Genomic DNA, 10,064 nt, shown 5'->3' on the forward strand with positions numbered 1-10,064 from the left:
TTTAGATTAAAAAGTATTTAATAAGTATAATTATAGGAAATAAATAGCTAATTGACACTAAATGACTCTTTTATAGATATTAATGTGTATACTATATTAAATAAACCTCAAGTATATATTTGATAAACTTGTAGTTTATAGATAATGAATCTGTTATTTTTTAATCTATAAATATTTATTTATTTTATGCACAAACCATATATTCATTACTTATAAAATGTATATTTATTTATTATTAGTGTCAAGTTCATTAAACATAAACTTTAGATCCATCACTTATAAAGTGTATATTCATACTAATTAATATTTTTTAGTATTTTATTTAGATTAAGAAAGTATTTAATAAACTTAATTATAGTAAACAAATAGCTAATTGAGACTAAATGACTCTTATATATATATATATATATATATATATATATATATATAAGAGTCATATTTATATATATACATATACATAACATATACATATGTATATGTACATACATATATACATATGTATATGTATATATATATATATTTATATTTGTATATATGTATATATATTAATGTATGTAGTATATTAAATGAACCTTAAGTGTATATTTGATGAACTTATAGTAAACAAATAGCTAATTGAGACTAAATGACTCTTATATTTATTATTAGTGTCAAGTTCAACTGTGGTGTCTTGGGAGGACTCTTTTGATGTCGAATACCATGATCTCTACAATAAGCATCAAATGGGCCAATGTATTCACCTCCATTATCTGTCCGAATACACTTAAGCTTCTTTCCAGTCTATCTCTCAACCGAGGCATGAAACTGCTTAAACACTTCAAATACTTGATCTTTAGATTTCAAGGTATAAACCCATACCTTTCTGGAGTGATCATCAATGAATGTGACAAAGTAGGAGCAACCACCAAGTGTCCTAGTCTTCATAGGACCACAAACATCAGAGTGCACCAGATCAAGTATACTCTCCTTCCTGGAAGGAGGATGGCTCTTAAAGGAAACCCTGCTCGCTTACACCGCCAAACAGTGAGAACACTTCTTTAGATGAATATCATGCACACCCGGTAACACATTTCTCTTCAACAAAAGAGACATCCCCTTTTCACTCATGTGACCAAGTCTCTTATGCCATAAATCAGTCATGTCGATTACCACAAGCATTGACCCTATCCTTGAAGATCTTCGGATGTGTCATGTACAACTTTGAGCATCTTTTACCTCTAGCCACGATCAAAGAACCACAAGTGAGTTTCCATATTCCATTACCAAAGTTGTTGCTGTAACCATCGTCATCAAGTAGGCCCGCGGAGATCAAATTAAGTCTCATATCTGGAACATGTTTTACATTATGTAAAACCAACTCTATCCCAGTGTCAAACTTCAAACAAATATCTCCGATGCCTGCAATCTTTGATAGTCCATTATTACCCATCCTAACATTACCAAAGTTACCTGGAGTATAAGATGAATAAAAATCCCTCTGTGATGTTACATGACATGTAGCACCACTATCAACAACCCAGCTCGAATCATCATGTGCAATATTGATCATATCAAGATCAGAACAAATAAGGAACTCATCGGTAGTAATGTTAACTTCAGCATTGCCATTACCATCCTCATCTTTCTTATGGTTCTTTTGATTGCTGTAATCGCTCTTCTTCTTCTCCTTTTTCAATTGCCTGCAGAACCGTATTGTGTGCCCTTTTCTACCACAATGATAGCATTCAAAATCAGCAAACTTTCCTTTGGATTTACTTCGATGCTTCCCTTTGTTACCTGGACCTCTACTCTGACTTCTCCCCCGTCAGAACTAAGACATCAGAATGTGAAGAGGAACCTTGTGACTTTCTTCTCATCTCTTCATTTAAAACACTGCCTTTAGCTAATTCCATGGTGATAACACCATCTGCTGCAGAGTTGGACAATGATGTCCTAAAAGTTTCCCATGAGTCCGGTAAAGTGCCCAGGAGCCACAAGCCTTGTATCTCATCTTCAAACTTGATACCCATTCCTGCAAGTTGATTTATGATTCCCTGAAAAGAATTCAAATGATCAGTGACAGGAGTTCCATCATGGTATTTCAAGCTCATCATCTGTTTTATTAAGAACAATTTATTGTTTCCGGTCTTTCTAGCATACAACTGTTCAAGCTTGTTCCACAAAGTACGAGCATGAGTCTCTCCGCTGATATGGTTCAAAACATTATCATCAACCCATTGACGAATATACCCACAAACCTGTCTATGCAAAATATTCTACTCTGCATTTGTTTTACTCTCAGGTTTATCAGTATTAAACACAGGCAAATAATAATCCTTCACATAAAGTAGGTCTTCCATCTTGCCTTTCCAAATATGATAATTAGAACCATTCAAATTAATCATCCTACTTGTGTTAGCTTCCATCATTCAAACAAGTTTAACCCAATATAGAAGAACCAGGCTCTGATACCAATTTGATGGGAAAAACAGCCACAAACGGTAAACAAATAAATGCGGAATTAATCTCTATTTGTCTAAACTTTCCCAACTTGAATGAACCCCGAGGATGCAAACAAATAGGATGTTCTTAATGCAATTAGAACACACACAATATCACAGCTATGCACCAAGATATTGAGCTAAAACAGTAAGCACACAACAACACAAAGACACCGAAATTTTAGCGTGGAAAACCTATAAACTAGGGAAAAACCACGGGACCATTTTGGCCGCTTAAATCCACTATCATCATCAAAGGAGCAATACAAAGTCTTCTCTAGATAATACTAGAGGCATACAAAATCATCATATCCTTGGAAGTAAGCACATCAAGGTGTATGGAATCAAAATAGAGCCAAGATAAGAAATATATCACCAGAAAATTAGCTACTGTCCAGACCAACGAAACCCGACCTCCGGACCTCAAAAACCGATCTCCACCGTCCAAAATATTGGCCCAGATGCTGTGTAGCTGCTGTCCAAAAATCACGACGATCCAACGGTTCAATCTACGGGAAACGAAACTTTTCTGCTGCTGTGTATTCTCCTCTCTTCACCTCTCTCTTTTCTTTTAATATATGAAGTCTTGGTAAAAAAAAACCCTAGCCCTAGACGTTTTTATAATAATATGCTCCCAAAATAGAAAGTCTAAATAAGACTTTAATATGCTCAATGGTTGGGCTTTCCTCATGGGTCAAAAAAACAAAGAAAGAAAGAAAAAAAACCCAACATGTTATACCTTTTACTCAATGTTACTTGAGAAAATACAAATTTATATCTAACATTAATATATTCAGAAACTTAAAAGTGGATAAGAATGCTTAGCTTTTGGATATTAGGGACAAGCAGGCATAAGGTTTCAGGGTCTTCTAATTTAAAGATTGTTTATTAGAATGTGTGATTCAGGTTATGTTCTCTAAAGAAGATGAAGATGGATTTGTAAAGAATGTGTTGGAGAGTTCTAGACCCAACAAACACTATCTTGTACATTATTGATAGGCGCATATTATGTATTTATATTTTAGGTGTTTCTATTGCTTAAATAGAATATTTTATATATATAATATGTGAAAATATTATGCTTATTATCTCATTTTAGTTTTATTTTCCAACTTCATGTAATAATAGCCAAAAAAGAAAAATATAGAGTGAAATACTTACAAATAAACTTTAATAGGACTGCTGCGGCCAAGACCTAAATATAAGACGCATGGACTGCTATTTATACAGTCCTGGTCGAAAATTATAAGGCCCAAAAAGGGAATTAATTAGTCTTTTATAATTATGGACCATTATTAATTATTTATTTTATTTAGGATAATTAAAAGTTATTAGAAGATAACTCTTATAGGTTTTGTATTTAATGATGGACTCTACAAAGAGATTACAAGTATTGGAGACCATATATACAACTTATACAGTCTGCATCTGTCCATTATTCCTCTCTTTACAATTCTCTCTACAGTTCATCTTTTTCAAACACTTTAGTTTTTAGTTTATTATTCTTTCAAGATCTAAGGAGGTTTTTTAAAAGAAAAGTGACGGTCAATTATCTTTTTGCTTTGAAAAAATTCTGGATTTAGAGGGAGCATTTAGTTTTAGTCTTATTTTTATGTCTTTCCATTTAATTACCATAATCATTGTATTAAATATGACAAGCTAGTTTTCTTAAGTGTAGTAGAACCTCGATAGATTAAATATTCGATAAATTAATAATCTCGATTAAATAATATTTTTTTCCGATCCCGACTTGAGCCAATGAGATAAAATAATAACTTTGCTAAATTTATAAGATAATAATTTTTAAAAAATTCCTTATGGCCCATTGAAAATATAAAATAATAATTCATTAAATACATATGAAAATTATATATACTGTGTAAATTCATAAAATAAAACACTTTCTAGATAACTTCTATTTTTAAATTTTATTCTTTTCTAAAATATATATCTATAGTCAATTGTTTCTTCTTTGCAAGTGAACTAAATTTAATTTCATCTTTAACTTTTTGCAAAGCGTAGACTGCATGTGGTATATTTTTTCCATGTTGAAGCAAGTAATTTTTCAAGGTCTCCACCGCAAGAAAAACCTCTTTTGGAGAAACATGTAGTAAAACATTACTATCATCTGGATTTTGATCGTTATTAGCTGGCACACCCATTACTCCTTCAACAATTTCTTCATCTGTTGATGATTCTATTAAAGCTTCATTTTCACTAGGATAATTCAAAATCTGCTCAATGTTCATGGTATTTTTATAGTGCATATTAGAAATAACTTGTTTAAGTCCATGATCCCTTCAATGTCACTAATTTTTTTTGTTCTAGAGGCATATCTTCATCGGATCGAATTTTGCAATGTTTAAAACAATTTGCAATAGTTGTTGTCTTCACATCAATATTCCAAGCACCATTAATAAAATTGATAACATCTAGCACATTAAGTTTTTCAAGATTTATTGCTCCCATCTCATAGCCTTCTAAAATGAATTTTTATATTTTGATATATGAAATTAAAGTGCATATTTCTATTTATAGACATTTTATTATGCACTTGAAACACTTCATATTCTAATGTACGTACATGCATGCATTGCATTTTAAACCATATCATTCCCAATAGCTCTGATACAATGCACCATCGTCCATCATGCATCTATAACATCAAAGATCAATTCTAAATTTTTTAATTCTTTCATTAATTTTATATGAATTTTTAATAAAAAATGATATATAAAATATTAACTATTTTCTAATATAATAAATATTAATTTAATTGATAAATTAATAAAATATTAATTTATCGATAAAATAATAACCTCTATAAGATAATAATTTTTCCTGGTTCTAAAGTTATTATATTATAGAGGTTCTACTGTGTTTAATTTAGCATTTTTACTTATATATGAACCTTGTTATCTTTTTATTTAGTAAGTGATTTCTTTACCTTCATATCTTTATTAATTTCAATTATTATTATTGGTTGACCATCATATTAATTTAATAATAATTATTATTATGAAAATACTTAGGTTGAATGTATTAGAAATATTATATTTACTTCAATCTATGTTGGTAAAAAAAACTTTAGTTGCATCATTATCTTCAGTAATTAAAGGAAAAGAACCATTACCATCTCATTTATTAGATCTATGCTTAATGTTAAAACAAGGGAAATACTAAGTAATTAGCTAGCCTAGATACTTTTTTTTATCCTATGATTTTTATAAATCATATCATTTGTAGATTTATTTACTAATTTATTTTATTTCTTTTATTAATACTATACTTTCTCAAATTATTGGCTTAGAGTGTTTAGATTTATTTTTAGTATTTTATTATGGTAATTAGTCTATATAATAGTGGCCTTACAGTTCCTTGAGAGATCGACATCGAGGTAAATTTACCACTTACTATAAAAACGGTTCGTGTACTTACGAGTACTAACTTACAAACATCAATTATAAACAAGAAAGTTCCATGATCATTTTCATGGGTAGTTGTAGTTTAACCAAACTCAAGCTTAAAGGTGAAAAATGATAGCCTTTGGTACTCTGCATTGATAGTCAGACTTCATGTTCAATTAATATAATACTTTATGTAGAAGTTTATGAAAAAAGTAAATCTTGGATGAGCTATTTAGATTATTGGATAGAAACATGAGCAGAATTGGCATTGCCTTTGGTTTGCATCATTTCAGGAAAGTGGGATGTTCTTTGATAGGACAAACAAACTCTCATTCTCAAGCAATGCATTTGGTTAATTTCTATGTCATCTTATTGATCTTATCTATCTTTAATTTTTTCCTTGTTTCCTCCTTTTGTGTGTGAAGTAGTTTTGATGGTAATAAAAGCAAGAGTGTAGAAAAAGGTCTTCATTGAATTAATGAATAACATATTACAACTTCTCTATATATTAGAAAAGCTCAGCAAGATACATGTGTTAGTTATGCACATGCATATGTTAGCAACCTGGTCATGTTTGCTAAAATGAATTGGTTTAGTAACACCTTCAACAACTTTATCTCTATTAAAGTAGCAGACAATCTCAATGTGTTTTGACCTCTCATAAAACACAAGATTTTTACTAATGTGTAAGGAAAACATGTTATCACATTTCAACTCAACACTTTCCTGATGCTTTACTCCCAAATCTTTCAACTAATATAGAATCCACAACACTTTATATACAGTAAAAGCCATTGATCTATATTTTGCTTATGTCAAACTTTTGGCTATTAAATTATGATTTTAGATTTCCAACTAACTAAAGCTTTTCCAAGAAAAATGCTAAAGCTAGTTAATGACTTCTTTAAATCCTTAGAACCTGTCAAGTCACTATTATAAAATGTTGTCAATTTGAGCTTAGAATATGCAAGAAAGAAAATATCTTGTCTTGGAGATCTCTTTAGATATTTCAACACTTTATGAGCTGCTGCAATATAGGCTTTAGTTAGCTTATCCATGAATTTTATGAGTTAATGCATATAATAAGATATTTTAGGTCTTGAGATGGTCAGATATAAAAGTTTTCTTACCAATTGTCTATAGCTTAAAGGACCACTAAGCAAGTTCTCATTAGTATGTACCAACTGGTGATTCACCTCAATAAGCACATTGTTTGGCTTGGCACCAAGGAAGCCATACTCCTCTAAAAGATCAAGAGTTTATTTTCTTTGATATAAAGAAATTCTAGAGTTGTCCCTTGAGACCTCAAGACTAGTAAAGAACTTCAAGTTTCCTAAGTTCTTCAATTTGAAACTAGGATTCAATACTTACTTTAACTGCTTATCTAGTAGTTTATTAGAACTAGCTATGAGAATGTCATCTATATAGACTAGGATAGTACTGAATCCTTCATCAGACTACTGAGTTAATGTTAAGTAATCTGCCTTGAATTGGATAAAACCCTTTTGAGTCAAACATTCAGTCAATTTGGCCTTCCATTATTTGGAAGCCTATTTTAATCCATATAGAGACCTCTATAGTTTCCATACTAGCTTACCGCCACCAACAGAACTAGAGTTAAAGAAAGTAGAAGGTTTTGTAGATTCAAAACTATAATTCTCCCCTTAAAGCTCAAAAAGGAATTTCCATGTATAGATCCTCAAGAAAGTCATTATTTCAACAAGCATTATACACATCTAGATGTGACAATGACCAACCTTTAACAACAACCATAATAAGAAGCACAAATGGTAGTGTGCTTAATTACAAGGCTAGAAGTCCCCTCATAATCAAATCTATACTTCTAACTATAACCCTTAGCAACCAGGAAAGCTTTAAATCTTTTAACTAAACTATATGAATTATGCTTAACCTTGTAGACCTAGTTAGACCCAATAACATGTTGTCCTTAGGGTAAAGGAACCATTATCCAAGTATGATTAGCTGTTAAAGCCTCAAGTTCTTTCATAGTAGTTTTCCAATTCTCATGTTGAACGGCTTGGTGATAACTAGAAGGTTCAGTGTGCAAAGAAATTGATAATGCAAAATGTTTATGCTATAGTGAAAAATGATTATAAAAAAGAAAGTTATGAAGAGGATGAGAAGTAGAACATGTAATACTGAAGTGTTCAAAAAATGATAATAAGCTTGTAAATAAGAAGGAATTTTATATAGTCTAGTACTTTGTCTCGTAAAAGAAAATATAGGGACAACATGAGATAAAGGCACAAGAGATGAAAGAGTAGAAGGTGAAATAGATGATACATGATCATGTAATAAATCCGTAGAATGAAATGCAGCTGGAACAATAGAAGGAAGATGAGAAGATGAAGAAGGAGAATCAAGTAATAAATCATGGTCTGAAAACTAAGTTAGAAGAAGAAGAAGAAGAAGATGGAGTTGTATTCTGAAAAGGAAAGACAAATTCATTAAATTGAACATCTCTATATATGAAAGTAGATTTGGATTCAAGGTCATAAAGTTTATAATATTTAATGCCAATAGGATATCCAATAAAGATGCACTTCCTAGATCGAGATTTAAATTTCTTTTTGTTGTTTGCTATAGTAAACGCAAATGCCAAGCAATCAAAAGCTCTAAATGATCATAGGAAGCTTTATAAAATAAAATTTCAAATGGACTTTTATCTTGGCAAAGTGCAGTAGGGATTCTATTAATGATGTAAGTGGCAATTAATAATGTATCTCCCTATAGGTTGTAATAGCTAGAGCATGCATGAATTACTGATCCAACAACTAGAGGAAATGTTAGGTCTACCCACATAGCTTAAAAGTCAACCCTAAATATCAGTAGTAATTTATTTAAACTCTTATAAGCATATCAAATCTACAATCACTTTCCAATGTAGGACGAGGTGTTACAATCTCTCCTACTCAAAATTTCGAATGTCCTTATAAGAGTCAGACCATAACCCAATAGCCCAAATTCGTAGTCCACCAGCCGAGTCATAGATTCTAGAGGTGGCTCCTACTAATCTCCCTCAATGTAGCACTTAGCTCCACATAACATTTAGTTCTATACGCAGACTAGCAGGTCACTTTAATACCATTTATTAGCCTTAGTCTGCATGAATTATTGACCCAACAACTAGAGGCGAGGTTAGGCCTACCTATATGGCCTAAAAGCCAACCCCTAGATATTAGTACTAATTCATTTAAACTCTTATAAGCACATCAAACCCATAATCACTTTTCAATGTGTGGAACGGGTGTTACATATGCAAATTAGCTTGGAATAACAAGGAGCGAGCAACATTCAAAAGATGTTGATGTTTCCTTTCAACCATTCAATTCTAATGTGGAGTATAAGTGCATGTATTTTTTATGAATAATACCCTTGTCTATATAAAAACTTGATGAAGCAAACTCAAGTTCATTATCAGTTCAAATGGTTTTGATACTAACATGGAACTGATTAAAAACCAATTTATAGAACTTGTAATATTTGAGAAGTTTGAAACTTATTATTCATAAAGAACACCGATGAAATTTTGGAAAAATCATCAATCAAAATAAGGAAATAATAATGATTTGAAAAATTAGGTTGAGAATAAGGACCTAAATGTCCACATGTGCATGCTCAAATGAATGAGAATATTATTGATATAAGATGGAAAAAGAATCATTTTCATTTGGCTCTAGGACAAACAAAACAAGGTTGTACATTAGTATGTTTGGAAGGAAGAATATAGGATAAAGAATGGAAATCTTTTCATTAGATGGATGTTGCCAAACGCCAAATGAGACATTAAAGCATTAAGGAAAATTGTGTGAGAAAAGACTATAATTACAATGAAATGGATTGGAATTGGAAATAGTAGATTTTGAAAGATTCTATTGTAGAAGGAAGAGTCCCGCTTGCATCTTAGCTAGTTCAATCCTCATCCATGATGAATGGACCTGAGCAAGAATTATACAATGATCACACAAGAAGGTGAGTGAAAATTATTTAGTGGCAGTAAGTTTACTTATTGATAACAGATTAAATGTAAAGAATGGCATAAGAACCGCATTAATAAGAGTTAAATATGGCAATAATTTTACAATACCAATATGTGTAAAAAATGCCTTTTGACCATTTGGTAATTGTACAAATGAATTATATACCCTAATAGAAT

The sequence above is a fragment of the Ricinus communis genome, chromosome 9 (genome assembly GCF_019578655.1).
Source record: "Ricinus communis isolate WT05 ecotype wild-type chromosome 9, ASM1957865v1, whole genome shotgun sequence".
Lineage (NCBI taxonomy): Eukaryota > Viridiplantae > Streptophyta > Magnoliopsida > Malpighiales > Euphorbiaceae > Ricinus > Ricinus communis.